Source organism: Mercenaria mercenaria, chromosome 1 (assembly GCF_021730395.1).
Source record: "Mercenaria mercenaria strain notata chromosome 1, MADL_Memer_1, whole genome shotgun sequence".
In the NCBI taxonomy this organism is placed as follows: Eukaryota; Metazoa; Mollusca; class Bivalvia; order Venerida; family Veneridae; genus Mercenaria; species Mercenaria mercenaria.
In genome coordinates, this window is record NC_069361.1 from 120,534,177 (window position 1) to 120,554,360 (window position 20,184).

The following is a 20,184-nucleotide window of genomic DNA, read 5'->3' on the forward strand; positions in this document are numbered from 1 at the left end:
GGCCAAGTTTAACAGGTGAGTGATATATGGTCATCATGGCCCTCTTGTTCACTGAATATTCGTTAACATTGATTGGTAAGATCTAAGTAGTTTAAATATGGGTCATCTGGGTTTAGAAACAACGTCACCCGGTCAAAAAAAAAGAAAATACTGTCTGTGTGTGCAATAGGAGCTGTATTTTTCACTGAATATTCGATCAGAGTGATATTCTTGAAAAAATCTAGGTCAAGTTTAAATATAGGTGATCTGTCATTAAAAACTAGGTCACCTAGTCAAATCTGTCAAAAACGTTGTGTAAGCAATTAGAGCTGCGTTTTCTAACTGGATATTCGTGGACTTTGAACAGATTGTTTGTCTTGATCAAATCTAGGTCAAGTTGAAATATAGGTCATATGGGGTCAAAGAGTTGACCACTCTGTCAGCTTATAATAAAACTTGGTGTGTGCAATAGGGGCGGCAATTATATCTGATATGCATGAAACTTGGCCAGAATGTTTGTCTCCATGAAATCTCGAATTTGTTTATCAGGGTTACGTCTGTTCAAAAACTAGGTCACCATGTCAAAAAAAGCTTGTTTACACTCTAGGGCCACATTTTTTATTTAATCTTCATTGAACTTGGCCAGAATGTTTGTTTTTACAAAGTCTTAGAGGATTTTGAATCTGGGTTACGTGGGGTCAAACACTAGGTTACAGTGGCGCCCGCGTGTTGGTTCCCCGTGCACACGATTAAACCCTTGCGTGGCACCATTCATACACGTTTCACGTTACACGCTTAGTTAATCGTGCAGCCAATCAAATTAGTTTTAAACCGTGTAAGCGTACGAAAGCGGGAGACGAGCTTTTTGCATTATACGCATGCGCACCGTGTAGATTGGAGATGGTAAAGCGCATGCGCAGCTCGCGTCGCCTGCATGATGCCTGTGTATGATCACAAGTGGAATTTTGTAACTTTTGTTGCTTCCATTTCAAAGTTTAAATGGAATCAAAACATATTTACTAATTGGTCTGGGTTTCGTTTTGAGGAGGCTGCGTTTTTGGTGCGTGGCATTCCCTGTTTGATATTTGTCTTTGTTTTTCATTAATTACCGATTAAAGCTTTGTCTTTAAGAACAAATATAAAAGTTTTTTTTCTTTTTATGTCATATCGTTTCGTTCTAAACAAGTGTTAAAATACATTTTTAATTCCATTTCAGTGAACTTCTCTATTATTTCAAACACACGCTGTTTTACATAAGTCATTAAATGAGAAGGTGAAATAAGTTTAAACAGTATTTTTTTACAAGTATGCATAACATGGATACAACAGTTCTAAAGATAAAATGAGGATTAGGAAACAAAGTTAGTGTAACTTATTTTGTCCTTCTCCTATAGTTACTGTACATATTAAACTACTTGTTATGACAGACTGAACATACAAGCGCACATCAAAAATGAAATCAAAAGAAACATACTGTATGAACAGATAATAAAAAGAAGTATAAGGTGAAATTATCCATATATTTCAAAATGCCTCGGTGATGATCTTATACATTTTTAATGGATTTTGCTGCGTTTTTTAATCCACTGTTACAAGGATGAGCGTATACAAAGTTATCATAATTATTCTTGTATGAAATATTTTAAATAACTTTTTAGGATGAATAATTATAAATATAAATTTACGCTGAGAGTAAACTCTGTCACAGAATACAGGCTAGCTTTAGTGTGATGATTTGATAGATTATTCACATTAGGGCAAAAAATACAGCTTTTATACGGGAGCTAGCGTATATTAGAATAGATACGTTTTTCTTCCTAGTATGTACTATAATCTCTCATCTGTCTAAAATCAATCAAAAAAAAAAAAAAAAAAAAAAAAAAAAGAAATGGAGAAATGCGTAACTTTATATAATATGTAATTTATTATTCAACTATAATATTCAACGAAAATCAGAAAATTTATCATAAGGAATGTCTCTAAAAATATCGTAATAAAAAGAAGTTTTTTCGCAAAATTGTACATACACTATCATAGTTACTAAAGATTATACATATTTAAACATGCGCAAAATGCTACTCCCGCTAAACAATTAATGGAAACCGGATGACACAGTATCCCATCCTGTCAGTCAGAGGATCAAAGTGCAATACCGCCTTTGGCGAAACGTTACGTGTTGTTTGTGATCTACCTAATCAGAATGAGAGTCTCACAATTAGTACATTTTTGTCTCGAATAGTTTCGGGCAATATCTCTATATTGCAAATATTGGGGTAAATTAAAGAAAACTTTCCCGATACGGCCAGCTGTTTAAAACTATCTTCATGCAGTTAAAATCGAACCCTTCTAATAAAATAAACGCACTTAGTCTATGTATCAATTAAAATAACTCTTTTTTTTGTAATTAAACACGTAGTGTTCATGCGAGTGCACTCTGTTATATATTTGGGGAAAGGAATGAATTATGTGAAAGAATGGAAAATTCTGCGATAAGTCATGTCAAAACGGACCAAATATATTTTGACTGTGTGTTCGTATTATGGGGACCCTTTTCATTCTCGTGTAGGGATAAATTTTATAAAATATCACCTTATTTAAGTCGTCGGCCCACAGTTTATGCTATTAACCGGTCTAAAGTACAACAGTATATTTTACTGTACTGAACTCGTAACTTGAAGGAAATTTATTTCTGACCTGATGCAATTAGAAATTGCCGGTAAAAAAGTGGGAAAATATTGCCCGAGGTCCGAAAAGGTCATTCATTAAACTTCAACAAAAATGTTTGTTTTAGTGTGTTTAACATATTTATCACGTTTTCAAGTTTTACTATCAAATCGGAAATTACGTTCAAACATTAATAAAACGCGGGGGATGAATGATTTTCTCGTCAGACGAAAAGCTTTACTGGCTTATAAAAATATAAACGTATTACACACCTGACTTATATATTTCCTAAAATTTTCAAACAGTTGTAGGCCTATTTCTGCAATACAGATACATGTATATTTCATTTGATATAAAAAATGGGAGGGGAACCGTAATAATTCGGCCACAGCAAATTCTACCATTTGCTTTTCCATCTAAATTGCTATTCTATGTATTTGGCAGCAGAACGAGAAATTTCTCCAGTAACGAAGGTTCAATTATATAACTTTCATTTTCCTTTGAGATTTCATTAGAATTTACAGACTTCAAAGATGATATTGTGACAAAAGAGAAGGCTCAATCAGATGATATGTACGTCGGGTTGCACCACTTGAGATATATCTATCTCTTTCCGAGGGGGCGTACCCTAGAAATAGCATACAAATTGTTACGCACACGCATCATTTTTTGACGTCAACGACACGAACCACTCGGCCACAGAGCCCACCACCCCCGCCCCTGCACACACATCATGATCAGCCAATGTGTAGTTGCACTATGCTAAATTATCACTATATGACATCTGGTGATTTTAACTTGAATACTATTTTCATGTTTATTAAACAAATCAAGGGCATAAACTGCATTTACCGAGTCAAGTTGGATAATACGTGATGTAGAAAAAGAAAAATATTCTTCCGCTTTTGGCAGAGGACAAAACGGAAACAGTTTCAGATATGACCTAAATTGAGTAAAGATTCTCGTGCAATTTACTTGTCTCGTCACGATTTCAACTTCTTACCATTTTTGAAAATGACGCATTGGACCGGGAAGAATTAAGTACAAAATGGAGATAACTTTAAATGCATTCAACGTAGTAACTGTTCTTGTGTACTGCTCTGCATCTCATGTAAGTTAAACTGTCCGAGATGTTCTTAGTACTTTTGGACAAGAAAATATTAGCTACATAAATGGAAATAATCTGAATACTCTTCAACATAGACATCAAGTTCTTGTAAGATGCACTTCGTCTCAACGATATCTATGTGCATCTTAAGTTTCAATGAAATGTCGGCTGTACATTACGAAAGTTTTGTAACATCGATCTGTCGGAAAATCGATAAAATTGCCTATATAAGCAATATTTATTCTGTATTCTTAAATTAATGCATATTTTTGGTACATTTTTAATTATTCGTTTAAAAATTGCGTTATCTATTATTTTTTTAGTACAAAGATTGCACACATTTAGCATAATATAATTTAATTGTAACAAATGTTTTAAAATTACCCTTTGATATTTATTGTGTATTACAATATTGCCTAGGGGTAAACAATATCCGGTCAGTGTTGTTTCAAGTCGGGTCATAAAAATATGTTACCCCAATTACTTTAAGTGATACTATTAGGTATTTTTATGGTTTTTGCGTTGATATGTATATATTTCACTTTCTTCTGTCTTTTCTGTAGTCTTTTCCCTTTCCATCGGGAGTTATTTTTATGATTTTTACCCTTATTTTATTAATCGTATGACAGCAGGAAACTTAGAATTCACAGAAATATATTATACTTGTCCATCTATGAATTTAGATTATACCATAAATCGTTAATAGATTTGTTCCGTAAATATTTACTAAGTAAAGATCCTGGCCCAAATTTCATGAAATAAACTTAAGTAATTGCTTAGTTAAGTCTGCTATTCTAAAATCAAGCTATTGTTTAAGTTATTGTTATTTAATGTTGATTTTTTCAATGTATTTATAGTTAAAATATACTATGGTAGTAGTATTTGTCAGCAGTACTTAATCAAGTCACGCAAATATGATATTTCTATTTAAACACGATATAAGAAAATTAATCCTTACCATGCTAAATTTCTATTTTGAACTTGTCTATCTTTCAATTTGGACAGTACTATAAATTATGAAAAGGGGTGCATACCAAAAAGTTACTGGCTGAATGGCAAACAGTGCAGATCATGATCAGTCTGCACGGATGTGCAGGCTGATCATCATCTACACTGATCGTAAATTTATGTGTTAGATTTTTTTTTAAAAAAATGTTACGCTTTTAAAATATTTTAGATGGCCTATTCATATTCTTGAATATTTATTTTATTTACAGACAGTTTCTTGTGCGTAAATATTTCTTTTTTGTACATAGATATATGTTTAACATGATGTTTCGTGTATTGAAAAGAACGTAAATTTATGTGTTTGATGAATAAAATGTAACGATTTCTAAATATTTTAGATAACATATTCGTATTCCTAAATACCACTTTTATTTGACAACTGATAAAGTATAATATAAATTTTCGACACTTTAATGTTATTAAAACTTCATTCAAGTATATCGTTTGGCAAACCGCCCGCCAGAAAATGCATCAGAAAATGACCAAAGCTGTTAATTATCGACCCCCATCCCCGTGTTACTACAACAACAACAATTAATACGGAAATCGACGAATGCATCTGGTAGCGCTGACGATATTAGATTTTTGATTTCGTGATAGATAGAGCTGTCCCGCTTTATCGGTTTAGAGATGTTTCTAAAAGTTGGTAATGCATTAGTAGCAAAATGTGAGTAAAGGTCGAACAGACAAACAAAGCAATGAAAATATTTAAAATCTCAACATGAAATAAATCAACTTTATTGATACTATAAAATATTATTATATCGAAAGAAAATACAGTAAGAAGCAAAAAAAACATGAACAGCTACCTTTACATGTTTTAAACACGTCATGTGATAAAAACCGATGTATCATCTATCCTAAAAACACAAAATATTTTAAAGTAATTAAGTTTTTAAACAAAAATATCATTTTCGTAATGAGCAACCTCTACGTGGTGCGTTTTTCAATTACAAAAATAAACAAGAGGGCCATGATGGCCCTGTATCGCTCACCGCAGTACCATTGCTCAAAATGATATGATCAAGTTTTGACATAGAGGGTCCTAGGCTCAAATGCTGCATTTTTGTACTAACATGATATTCCTTACGTACTTATATATTCGTTTACATAAAATAAAGGGAGGTAATTTGTCATAAATTCAGTCAAAAGTTATCTACCCTGATTGTCCGAGTCCATCTGATGGCACAAATGACATTTCAAATCAGTATCTTCATTGGTTACTGAGATACAACCATTTTAATTTGAAACAAAGGAAGGTACTTTGACATAAAATCAGTCCATACTATCTACCCTGATTGCCTCAGTCAAACTAAAAACAATAATGAAATTCCAAATGAGTTCTATCAACATTTACTGAGATAAATCCATTTTTATTAAAATCAGGGGAGGTAATCATGCATTGGTATATGCATGAAGAAGATACAGAGTACAAGCCTATACAGCAATATATTAGTAAAGTATTCATATCGATAAATGTTCTATCAAGAGTTACCTAATACGACTATTTCTTACCATGAAAGACATAAATAACGTTTCAAACAAATCTCATTTGAAGCTGCTAAGGTGTATTCATTTAGATAAAAAAAGAGGGAGGTAATTTGTCATAAATTTAGTCAATATGTATCTTCACTGATTGTCCAAGTCCATCTGTTGACATAAATGCAATTTCAGATCAGTATCTTCATTAGTTACGGATATATACCCATTTTAATTTCAAATAAAGGGAGGTAATTTGAAATCAGTCCATAGTTACCTACCCTGATTGTCTCAGTCCAACTAATGACAATAATGAAATTTCAAATAAGTCCTATAAGTACTTACTGATATAAATCCATTTTTATTACAATCAGGGGAGGTCAATAGATATAATTATGATAAATCATGGAATCCAAGATTTATTGTTGTTGAAGATATTTTGGAAGTTCGTATCAAGTCAAACCATAAAAGAAATCTCTATATGGTTGCAAAGGCCAAAATAGCCAATTTTGGACCTTTGAGGGGCCATAACTCTAGAACCCATGATGGAATCTGCCCAGTTCAAGAAAGGAAGGAAGATCTTGTGGTGATACAAGTTGTGCGCAAGTTTAGTTAAAGTCAAATCATAAATGAAGCTGCTATTGTGCAGACAAGGTCAAAATAGCTAATTTTTGGCCCTTTCAGGGGCAATGACTCTAGAACCCATGATGGAATCTGGCCAGTTCAAGAAAGGAACCAAGATCTTGTGGTGATACAAGTTGTGCGCAAGTTTAGTTAAAGTCAAATCATAAATGAAGCTGCTATTGTGCAGACAGGTCAAAATAGCTAATTTTGGCCCTTTCAAGGGCCATAACTCTCGAACCCAAGATGGGATCTGGCCAGTTCAAGAAAGAAACCGAGATCTTATGGTGACACAAGTTGTGTGCAAGCTTGATTTAATTCAAATCATAAATGAAGCTGCTATTGTGCAGAAAAGGTCAAAAAAGCTAATTCTGGCTCTTTCAGGGGCTATCACTCTGTACCTTTCTTCTCGAGGATGTATTCACACAGCTGCTGGTTCGACGCAAGATTTTGTTTCCTTAGCGGGAACATCATAATCAAGTTTCTTCTCTCCACAAGCGAGATTTCCGGACTTTATCGCAGATTTTCGTATAAAACTATCGTTATATCGTCTCGCCAAAGCGGGCCGAAAACAGTCAAACAGTCTATCACAACATAATTTCAAAAAGAGTTTCCTATTGGTGGTTTTGCAGCTGCCTCCGATAAAATATGCATGCAAACATCATTTTCCCGTCATGCAGAAGAAAATTTCCTTTCTCACACTGCCAAATGTTAACTTCTTCTTGTTACCTTGAACAGCATCATTTGAATGCATACGTAAATATTGTATCATCGTTCCTACGAAGAGACACAACTGTTTTACTCGCCATTCGAAAGAACTTCGCAGTTTGATTTATCCGCCAGTTTTATGAAGTTATATCCTGAAGATTTAAGTCTCAAATACCGATCTGTGTCAACATTTTGATGTCCATTCGCATGACTTTTTGTTACGTTTACATGACCTGTAAAAAGAACAATAATGTCGTAAACATTGTATTTGTATGACCTGCCCCTGGTAATGAGTAATAGAAAAATAAATAAAGTAGAATACAAACTTACACGAGAAAATAGAATCAGTTATAGGACGAATTATTAAAATATCTTTTTACAAAACAACATGGTCATATGACCCTGAATCGCTCACCTAAGTAATATGAGCCACATGTTTAAAATGGCAAACTGATGCTAAAGAATTAGAAAGTAGGTCAGTAAGTCACATTCATGGTCACCGAAAGTCAGTTTTAAGATCAGCGTGCAAAACTGTACATGTCATCCAAATTTCAAGGCTGCATCTTAAAAAACAAGAAAGTAGGTCAGTAAGTCAAGGTCATAGTCAAGTGACCACTTATAGCTCGGGGTCATCAGGTAAATATAATTAAACAGTGTAGGAAATATGATCTGATAATTTTTGAAGTATCTATTCCTATATAACTCATATAACAAGTGTGTCCTCTTTTCACCCCAGGGGCATAATTTGAACAATCTTGTTAGAAATCCCCTAGGCAATATTACATACCAAATATCAAAGGTGTAAGCCTTGAACTTTCAGACAAAATTTTTTTTTGTCCCTATATAAGTTATATACCTATTATTTGAATAGCGGAGCTAATAACGCACACTTGTCATTTTGGAGTTCGAGTTACATCTTCGTAAACTTATAGAAATCTTAAGATATTTTGGATTTCTTTCCGAAACGTGTACCGACTGTCTGACATATTACATATAAATAAAAAGTGGCAAATTGTAATTACACGAAAATGTACAATTGGCATGAAAACGTATCTTTATCTTATCAGTAAAAACTTAGCCGGAAAAAAGTTCAACGCGGTCGTACCAGTCGAACAACCCCTGGCTACGCCTTAGCAAAATGATGTACTTTTTGGCGGCAAGTTATTCTGCCTTTGCGACCAGTGCAGGCCAAGATGTGCGGGCCGATCTTGGCCTGCATTGTTTGCTATTCGGTCAGTAAATTTTGAGTGAACACCCCTTCTAATAATAAATGACACTGCCCAAACTTTATGACAGACTAGTCCATTTTAGAAATTTAGCAGGGTAAAGGTTAAAACTATATTTAGAACACAGGAAAACCAGCACATTTAAAGAAAATGAAAGTACAATTTGCTATATGCCATTTTTTGAGATATCCATTGGGTGACTGACGTAATGAAATTACCGATAGTTATTGTTCTAATTGTCTGTAATCCCGAAACCTAAATGGCCTCAGTCACATTTGCTTAGTTGTTTTAATGAGTTGACTATTTCCAAAACGGAAATTCCGAACTGCATCATTCACGTATATTTGCTTTAGTGTTGGTTAAATGTCCGAATAACAAATCCTCAGTTCCAAACGATTTCAACTCTGAATATATGGCTGTCAGTTACTCTATTATTTTTTTAAGTTAATGACTTATTTGAGTTGTGCACAACTATTAACACAGCAGACAGCATTAACTATTATAAGGAGTCCTGATAATATACACTTATTGCATATCTTGCAGGTTATACAGTCAAAAGTTTTGCCCGAGGTCTGCACTGAAAGATCACAGTTTAGACTATTGACTGGAAAATCATTCAGTAAGTTTTATAACAAGACTTCAGAAAACAAGAGGCCCAAGTGGGCCTTAGTCGCTCAACTGAAGCAAAATTTGACCTAATTAGATCTTGCTTGTGACAAAGTATTACATTTAAAATAGAATTTTAAACAAGAGCTGTCCGTAAGACAGCGCGCTCCACTCTTCGGCGGTTTGACAGTAAAATGAATATATATCTCAATAAGAGACCTCTACTTTAAAAGGAAGATACACTAAGGGGCATAATTCTGTCAAGAACACAAATAAGACTTATTTGGATTGTTACCAGACATGCAGATGACGATGGTAAAGATGTATTTTGAGTTTCAAGTCATTATCTTATAAAGTACCAAAGTTTAATATGCCCAGAAAACAAAATTTGTCAAAACATTAAAGTATGAAAGGGGCATAATTTGGTCAAAAATACAAATCAGAGTTATGGGGATTGTTGCCACACATGCAGATGATGATGATAAAGATACATCTTAAGTTTCAAATCTTTATCTTATGTTGCAGTAACGTTATATCCACAGAGCGGAGATTGCCAAAAACTTTAAGTATGAAAGGGGCATAATTCTGTAAGACATACAATCAGAGCTATGAGGAATGTAACTACACATGCAGATGATAATAATAAAGAAATATTTTTAATTTCAAGCTACTAAAGATATGTCTATAAACGAAGCTTTTGAAAAACATAACATGAAAATAATTCCATGTATAACAACTTTTTGACCTTGACATTAGACCAGCCCCTGCACAGTCTTTGTTTGTATGCTGGACAATGTTAATGTGAAATTAGAGTAAGATATAAGTAACATTAACAAAGATATGACAGAAAATACAAAATTTGCCGAAAACCTTTAACCTTAAAAATAATCTAAGTATAACACCTTGGTGACCTTGACCTTACGTATAATGGGCCCAACCCCTGCACATACTTTGCTTGTATGCTGGACAATGATTATGTGAAGTTACAGTAAGATATAAGCAATAGTTACAAAGATATGACAGAAAAACAAAGGTTGCCGAAAAACTTTAACGTTACAAAAAACCTAAGTATAACACCTTGGTGACCTTGTCCTTATGTATACCGGCCCAGCCCCTGCACATACTTTGCTTGTATGCTGGACACTGTTTATGTGAAGTTACAGTAAGATATAAGCAATAGTAACAAAGATATGACAGGAAAACAAAGATTGTCGAAAAACTTTAGCCTTAAAAATAACATAAATATAACACCTTGGTGACCTTGTCCTTATGTATAATGGTCCCTGCCCCTGCACATACTTTACTTTGCTTGTATTCTGGACAATGTTTATGTGAAGTTACAGTAAGATATAAGCATGATAAGCAATAGTAACAAAGATATGATTATACCCTTTTCTAGTATGATGTCAGATGGGAGACACAGCACAAGATCCATTTGAATATATCTTTATTTTGCTGCCAGACTTTACAGTGCTCAGATGTGGAATGGCACACACATCTGTAACAAAAAAAAAATGCATCAAATATACATTTAACCTACTAAGCTGATAACAACCTTTTTAGTCAATACCAAAATGTTAATATTCAGTCAAAACAAATCTACTGTATTCATGACAATAAATGGTAGTTACAGAACTTACACTGAGTTATAGATTTTATCTATCAGTCTGTAATAAAGTAAGGCTTTAAAAAAGAATTTTTCATTCCTTTTCACTGAGGGACTTTTTTCTCTTTATTCAATTAGACTTTTCTTCAGATAAAATTACTTATTTAAGTATACTTTAAACCTGAGTGAGAGCTAATGTTATAGATGAAATATTTACAAAAACAACCCGTAATGACAATTCTATGAAAACTAGTCATAACTATTACTAGTAAAGCAATTACTTTAAACAATGGTTATTAATACACGTCACAGGGTTAGAAATAAGTGCAGTCAGACCGGGATTCGAACCCAGAGCCTATGAATACCCTTCAGATGCTCTACCAACTGAGCTACCCGGCCGCCTACACACTTTCTCCCCGTTTTAATATTCAAGTCCTATACCGTGACATATTTCCCCACCATTTTGAAATTTGTCCTTGAATTTTTTTCAGTTATAGGTACTTAAGTATATATAAGCAATTACAGGCGTAGGAGACTAGCCAGTGTAATACCATCACCGTCCAAAGCTGGGCGCTAAATGTCAAAGGGTGAGAAAAATGTGCAGCCAGACAGGGACTCAAACCCGGGGGCCTCGTAATACCGTTCTGATGCTCTACTGACTGAGCTACACGGCCGTCTACATAATTTCTCCCTGTTTTAATATTCAAGTCCTATACCATGACATACAATACCGGAATTCGGTCTAGAGTAGAGATCAGGGCTAGTCCAATTTGATGTGATCCAAGGAAATATTTAGATATTTTTTTATAACCTTAGGACGGCCAGCACATATTTATGCAATCTCGCCAGGCATATATATGTTTTTGACAACACAGAAAATGATGTCACTCGACCTTCAGCTATTTCCGGAAGGAAAGAAAATGAAAGTAGAAATGCTAAACTTGAAAACGAAGGCCATATTTGATTCGTAGATAGTCAGGGGTCACGCGCAGGGGTCACCCCGTCTGGACGCTCATGGACTTCTGTTGTTATTTTTTTTGTTTTGTTTTTTTGCTATTGAAGTGTCAATTTTCAGCACTTTCTAACAAATTGAAACTGAAATTACCTGGGCTTTAGTACTGCATGTCAGCTTTTCATCTACAAAAAGATATTTGAGCTCAAATAACCACAAATCCCAAATGGTTCCGTCACGGACCAGGGGTACACTGATAATTTTGGAACTTCATCAAATCGCTCAAAAGGTTGTTTTTGATGTTGTCTGAGAGTGTCAGTATATGCCTTGGATGTAAGATATAACCATATTTGAGAACTGCAGACCTATACATTTCAGAAATATTTTCAAAATTAATTTTGTTTAATAAATGTTGATTCTATGGAAGCGTGAAAGGGTCATCATACGCTAATATGTTTTATTACGTTAAGGCTGTGGAAAGGATATGGGCAATATCCCCATGATGTGTTTGTAAAATAAACTGCATTAGCATATCTGTATTAAACCACATACGCATGTTTAACAGTTTCAAATGCTAGAACTATATCAAAATATAACTTATTCAACTAATAATGTCGAAATTCTTCACCTTTCTTTTCCGAGGTGAAGGTCATGTTTGACTGGTTTATAACATGGTCATTCAATTTCATGAGCAGCTTGTTAAAATAAATGATGGAAAAGTACCGGTCAACATCAAAATGATTCCGGTGAATTGACAGAAAGGCAGAGAAACGAATTGTCAACTTATTTTTGGGGTATATTATAACACTAAAGTATGTCACTTGTATAGTTCTTTGAGAATATGTCCCCAAAGGCAAAATTCGCAGCGTTCGAAGTTGAAACTTTACAAATTTATGTGCTGGTGTAATAAAAAATAAACCCCAGATGTGCGTTTAAAGGTGCGGATTTGACTGTGATTTTTTTTCTAAACCAGGGCTCCAGATATTTTTTTTGGCCAATGAGTATTTACTCAACATATTTTTGTGAATGGGTAAAATGGTAAAATCTGAAATTGGCTACAAGTAATTTTACTCTTGAAAATTTATAAATGTGAAAAAAACAGAAATCAGTTTTATAACATATTTATTGGGTGTAACACCCATGCATTTGTTTGCAGTTTATTTTCAATTCATCATTTAAGTTTTTGCTTCTTTTTTTTCCCTTGGCTTAAATTGCTTTGGCTTCACACTCGCTACCGAATAAAATAGAATATTCAATATACCTTAGCTATGTTTTGGGGATCAGTTTTGTTGGTTTAAAGAATGCGTAGTGTTTGTTCACTTATACATTCTTAGAAAGAGACATTTTTGTTTATTCCGCACCGGAAGTTGATATTTTAAATCGACACCGCTTTAAAATACACTACCGTACCATCAATATAAATTCCCAACTATTTGATATACACAGACATTGAGTGTAAAAATAGTTTAACCTAGGTTTATAGAGTACCATTCAATGCGTGTGTATGTTCAATGTGGGCGAATTAATGCTGACTGTGCTCAGTGTTACATAAAGCATCGGGACGATTCAGATATTGTTTACGCCAATAAAAAGTCATTGCGTGCGTTTCTGTTATTTCATATAGATCTACGTTTTTATATGCTTAAAAATTATCAGACATGAGTATATGAATTATTTCAAAGCGTAATTTACGCTAATACACATCTTATCTGGAGCCCTGTAAATAATCTTACTTACCGAAATATTGATTAAAAGATGTGTAGATATATAAATTTACAGGCGATATACTGATTTATATATGATCTGTTAATTACTGTGTGTGCTCTACTGGGTGAAGTTCTGTAAAACAGCTTCCCTTGACACTTTAGAGTAATATCTACGCCCCTGTTAGCACTGGTATTACTATTAGGAGGCTTAGCATCATGAAAAATGGAATACATACATTGAAAAAGTAAAATGAGGTACAGTACCTACCGTAGAACTAGTAAAACCAACATGAATATTTCATATTTTCAACAACTGATGACCACAGGCACTTGGTTGCACTGACGGTATGTCGAAAATTCGCTTTTTAAAGAATCTTAAATATTTGGTCTGAGGATAGATATAAAGAGAAGGAATTGCACTCCGCCATTATCGGCCATTATCGGCAACGGAACTACGGTCGACTGGTTTTGCAGACGGTAGTAAGCCACTAATTTATCGTGGCGTGGTAACTAGAACTACCTAACTTATTTCATGCGTTAATATTATATATTAACTCTGTATTACTAAAACAGATCAATGGAACAGACTGTAAAACGAACTGGAGTACATGTCGCTTTTTGCCTACAGAGCCAGAACCATAACACAGACACGTCGACAAAGATTGTACAAGAATTATCATTACAATTTTTCACAGAATTCATGATGGACCTCCAGAAATTTATAATTTTAACATGACATCACCGTACGTTAGGGGTTCTAACTGGCCAGTCAGAGAGCTGCATTTTCGAGTACCTGCCAGTTTCCACTTGGGTATAACGAAGTATATTTACAATGAAAATAAAGTGACTAGAAATAAATATCACACTATTTTAGATATCAAATTAAGATTTTTCACTGCACATGCTTCAGATGATGCTACAAACAACAAAACTTTGAAGTTTTGTTCAAATATTATATGGATTTAATACCTTTATTTTAGTTTAAAGTTTGAGATTTTACAAAGGGGTCTACGATAAAGTCCGAGTGAAATGTAATAATCACCAAAGTGGAAATAAGTATCATTGCGTAATGTTTTGGACATGATTAAATTATGAATGGTAATAACTGATTTGGTCTATTGCTGTACAGTTATTTTTTCTTGTCTCTTGACATGGTATTTTTCAAACATCTGATGTTGTTGGAGGAATACATAAGGTGTGCCTGCAGGTATAACTTCATTAGACACCTGGTTAGAACCACCAACCTTCCATGTACCAGGATAAATTCTTCAAGCGAAAGATTTCTACACCAAAGCAGGACGTATAGTCCACACTGGTGAAGAGCATGTAAATGTAACTCCTCAGTTATGATGATAGTCTGTGTAAATATTTACTTACCAGCACTATGTAGGGTTATGGAATAACCTTTTTGACATTTTACTGGTTTAAGACCACAAACACTATAATAATCTATTTCATTTTCAAATTTAAAGTTATCAATCCGTATTTAAACAAATCACCACTTTATCTTAGACAAAACTGACTTCAAAAACTTAAAATTCTATAGCCTTCTGAACATTGCCTCCATAATATCTGAAATTTCCATCGATAGAATGGATATTCTCAAATTGCTAGCTAACCTAAAACCAGACAAAGCTGCAGGACCAGACCATTTTTGTCCAGTTGTCCTCCAGGAACTTAATGATGAAATTGTTGATGTTCTACTGGTAATCTTCAATAATCTTTCTCCTCAGGCACTGTTCCCACAAAATGGAGATAAGATTTTGTTTGCCCTCTATTCAAGAAGGGGGACCCGCATGACTTGGCAAATTATCTGTTATATCATTCACTGTGTAAATAAAATCTGGAAAGTAGATCCCCCGGAAGCACCGAGAACAAAGCAAAAAGTGAAAATTGCAGACTTGGTTTGATTGAGTCTGTTCATGGGCAGTAATGAAAAGAGCAATACTGCCCACGCCCCCTAGCACCGGCTTAAGCAGTATTCAATCTTCAAATCTAAATGAGTTGAAATCAATGATCCCGAAGGACCAGAAAATATAACAACACTGAGATGAAGTCGGGGCGACTTTTTACGGCCGCCACACAGCACTTAACACCAGCTGTTGTGAAGTAAATAAAATCTGGAAAGTAGATCCCTCGGAAGCACCTAGAACAAAGCAAATAGTGAAAATTGCAGACTCGGTTTGATTGAGTCTGTTCATGGGCAGTAATGGAAAGAGCAACACTGCCCTAGAACACATCTATGCCTCCGATGTCTCTGTCCACCTTTCTAAACGTAACATTCTTTATGACCTCCAACATGGCGTTTCTGAAGGAGATATTGTAAAACTCAACCAATTGAGTTAATAGGTGAGCTGATTAACAGCATTTCCAGTCGTAAACAAACTGACTTAGTTGTACTCGACTTCAGTAAGACTTTTGTTAAGATCATGGTGTCTGTCCACAAGTCATCAAGTGGTATTATGCATTTCTACTTGATAGAAAGTCAATTTGTAGTTTTTGAGGGCGAAATTCCAAAGAAGTACCAATGGCATCTGGGTTTCCACAAGGGTCCATCCTGAGACCTCAGTATTTTCTATTTTATATTAGCGATCTCCCATTTTCAATCAAGTCTCAAATCCGACACTTTGCCGACGATAATGTACCTTATTATGATATCAATTCTGTGGATGGAAACAAAATCCTCCAGGAAAATCTTAACAAGATAGAACAATGGGAAAATAAGTGGGACATGGAGTTTAATCCTTCTAAATTAGGCACTACATGTCACAAAAATCAAAGCTGTCATCAAAACCAAATATTTACTCCATGGCTATATTTTATGGTTAATTGTCAGTGCAAAATAGTGTGACAGATGTAAAATATCACTTATATATCTTTAAATGCTAATAAACGCTTAATTTCATAATCATCGCAACAACAAACGAAAACGTCAAAACATAAGCATACAAATACTTGTCCGTCCACAGCTAGAATATGCATATACCATCTTGCACCCAAGTAATACTATGGAATAACCTTGACCTTGTAGAATAACCTGACTACAAAGTTTCAGATGTTCTGTGGAATAATCTTGACCACCCTGACCTTGAAGCTTTCAAAGTGGTTGTAGCAACCATAAAGTACATGTACTAGACCAGAGTGTTATGGGTTTTTTTTATCTTTTAATGCTTGTTCTTTTTAATCACACTTACCATGCTAACATTCTTTTAGTCTTTTCATTTTAGCTGATGTCGGACCCATCAGTCTTTTAGAACTCTTTTTCAACATAACTAGCAAGTCGACGTGTACCCCATGTCTCTATCAGTCGAGAGATGACTTGACATTATGAGAGAGAGAGAGGGGGGCGGGGGGTGAAGGGAGAGAGAGAGAGATTTTTAATACCTGCCTGCAGCCACTTATGAAGTATATACATACCTTTCATACAGAAATACATTTTCAATTTTTATAAATTAAATATCTGACATGTACATTGTGAATAAGTTCTTTTTCTATAATTTAATGTTGTGAGCTTGTTTTTGACCTTGTGTAACCAATTTATTTTTATTACATAGTTTAAAAAAAGACAACAGTCATGATCAACGCTCAAAAGCCGGAAATAATTTAGTGGTTCAAAACCTTTTCATTACCCGTCATACACCGGTCATACACTTCCGTTGCCTCGTCAGGCATACCTTATATGTAATAATATACCAAAACCTAAAGTTTTAACTTTTTTAATAAAAGGGATTCACTTACAGTAAATCATGTTTTTGAATACAGGGCGCACTGGTGCACGTATTAAAACCAACAAACAGTAGGTACAGGCCAATATAAGAAAAATACTATCAGTGCAACCAAGTGCCTGTGCTGATGACAACCTTCGTTGACAGCAAATGGTGTAAAATTATTAAAATTATTAAAGGGAAGTCACCACGGTTAGTCAGTTTGATTGAAATTACATTTGCGCGCTTGTATTAAAAATCTTTCGCGAAATTATTAGAGATACACTGAAGTATATTTTACATTTGTGTTTATCATACTGTACATAGTGCTCAATAAAATCAAGCGTAACTATAGTAACATTTCAACACTTACTGATGGAAGGCGAATCCAATTCTTGGCGATATAGAATTTCAGTGTCGCCGCTTTGATATGCAGTGGAACTGCCGTCTTTTTATGACGTAGACAACATTGACGTCTACTAGATTCTGTCTACACTACTTTCCGGTATACCGTTTACGCATTTAACTTGCTCGGTTTTGCAAGCTGGGCAAGCGCATTTAACCTTCTCGGTTTGGCACGCTGGGTATGCGCAGGAGAACATTTATTTGCGCGGCAGCGCACGCTGCACGCTGAGCATGCGCAATAACTATTTCTCGTTTATGCACGCGTTTCTAACCGTGCAACACGTTTCACGTTTCGCCTTCAACACGCGAGTTGCTCGCGTTATACGCAAACTCGGGGAACAAACACACAGGTGCCACTGTACTAGGTCAAATCAAAGGAAAGGCTTGTTTACACTGTAGATGCCATTATTTTGCTCCAATCTTTAAAAATCTTTGTTAGAATATTTGTCTCTATGAAAACTTGGACGACTTGTAATTTGGGTCTTGTGGGTCAAAACCTAGGTCACTAGGCCAAATCTTGTTGTTACACTAAAGTATACATTTGTGCTCCAATGTTCATGAAATTTGGGCAGAATGTTTATTTCATGAAAAAATCGGACGAATTTGAAATGGATGTTTACACTGTTATGGTGTGTTTCTCAGGCGAGCGACCTAAGGCCATCTTTGCCTTCTTGTGTATGATTTGTTTTCTCATTGGTATCGATGCAGATTTGTGGAATTTTCATATCTACTGTCCCTTGCCCCCATTTTCGTTATAATGTCAATAAATTGTAAATTGTGTGACATGTTATGTATAAATCAAAACTAATAAAAAAATGTATATTCCAAGGCATTGTATTCTGTTTTAATTGTTTATAAAAGTTATTATGTATTTAGACAATGTCTAAGATAGGTCAGTGAGTGATGTCTTTGACAAATGTTAAGTTCTAGCGTTCAAATAAAATGGCGAAATATTGTTTTGGGAGGAATTAGTACTATATACGCTGTTTTAGTAGTATACTCAGCATACACTGTTATCGTAGGTACATGGTATGCACGGCATACACTGTAGGTTGAGGTACCTTTTTCTTGTATAAGCAGGTATGCATAGCATACCTTTTTGTTGTAGATACATGGTATGCATTGCATACCTTTTCGTAGTGTAAGCAGTATATGCATAGCATACTTTTTGGTAGATAAATGGTATGCATTGCATACCTTTTAGTAGTATATGAAGGGTATGCATAGCATACCTTTTTGTGGTAGATACATGGTATGCATTGCATACCTTTTCGTAGTGTAAGCAGTATATGCATAGCATACTTTTTGGTAGATAAATGGTATGCATTGCATACCTTTTAGTAGTATATGAAGGGTATGCATAGCATACCTTTTTGTGGTAGATACATGGTATGCATTGCATACCTTTTAGTAGTATAAACAGGATATGCATAGCATACATTTTTGTGGCAGATACATGGTATCCTTTTCCTAGTATAAGCAGGGTACTTTTTCGAAGAAGAATCATGGTATGCATAGCATACCGTTTCGTAGTAGATACAGGGTATGCATGGCATACACTGTGGTTAATATAAAACTGAGATGAACACATGGAAATGCAGCTTATATGTAGACCTGTATCCAGACAAGAAGATCCAATTATTGCGGGTTTCATGTCCATTGTTATATTAAGACAGTTAACTAAATGATTAGGCCTCTGCAACACCTTACTTCAGTAATATGACTATTTAAATCAGATTATGGCTATGATCCTGTAACCTTACTTCCAGTCTATCCCGTTACTTTGGATCACAGCATTTAACAAGGACGACTGAAAATCCATAAGTAACTCGTTTTATGGAAACACATGTTCCAGCTGCGAAAAGTGAAGTGTTTACACATGTGAGGTTGGACATTTTTTCTCAAATTCATAATAATTCTCAATCTATGAAATAGCTCGTTTAAAGTTCAAACACTCTTCATACATTTTTATGCAAAAACATATAACATCACTTCAAAAACCCAAAATAGAAGGGTATTTCTCCATGACTACAACAGCACACCAAACAGAACGTTATGGTAGGAAATCATTCAGATTTGGTGCTAGTAAGTTATGAAATTCTCTACCTCAAGAGTTCAGAGATACACCAAGTTTTACTCAGTTCCATTGTTTAATGTCTGGCTGGGATGGTTTTGGTTGTTCGTGCAGTTCTGGAGGGAGATAAGTAGTCATGTTTGTCTGATTTATGTACAGGTGCTCACATTATATGTATTTCAGCTTATTGTGCCAAATTGTAACTTGCAAACTCTGCTATCCCCTGTATATCAGTATCACTACCAGAAAATAATGTTCTGTGATAAGTATGTGACATGTTAGTGATGCTCATTATGTGTAATGTGATGGCACTCTCTGTGATATTAGATAGAATGGAT

The 20,184-nt window shown here is 34.7% G+C and overlaps 1 protein-coding gene and 1 long non-coding RNA gene across 3 annotated transcripts in view; one reads left to right on the top strand and one right to left on the bottom strand.

Annotated features, from left to right (window-relative positions):
- LOC123524872 (uncharacterized) overlaps nucleotides 1–20,184 on the top strand; it is a 192,396-nt gene that overhangs the window by 116,794 nt on the left and 55,418 nt on the right. The gene's annotated exons all lie outside the window — the stretch shown is intronic.
- Nucleotides 7,335–13,987, bottom strand: LOC123566226 (uncharacterized). Its single transcript, XR_008366828.1, has 3 exons — nucleotides 13,932–13,987; nucleotides 10,789–10,897; nucleotides 7,335–7,800 (listed from the first exon to the last, which is right to left on the bottom strand). It is a non-coding gene; the product is annotated as an uncharacterized LOC123566226 (long non-coding RNA).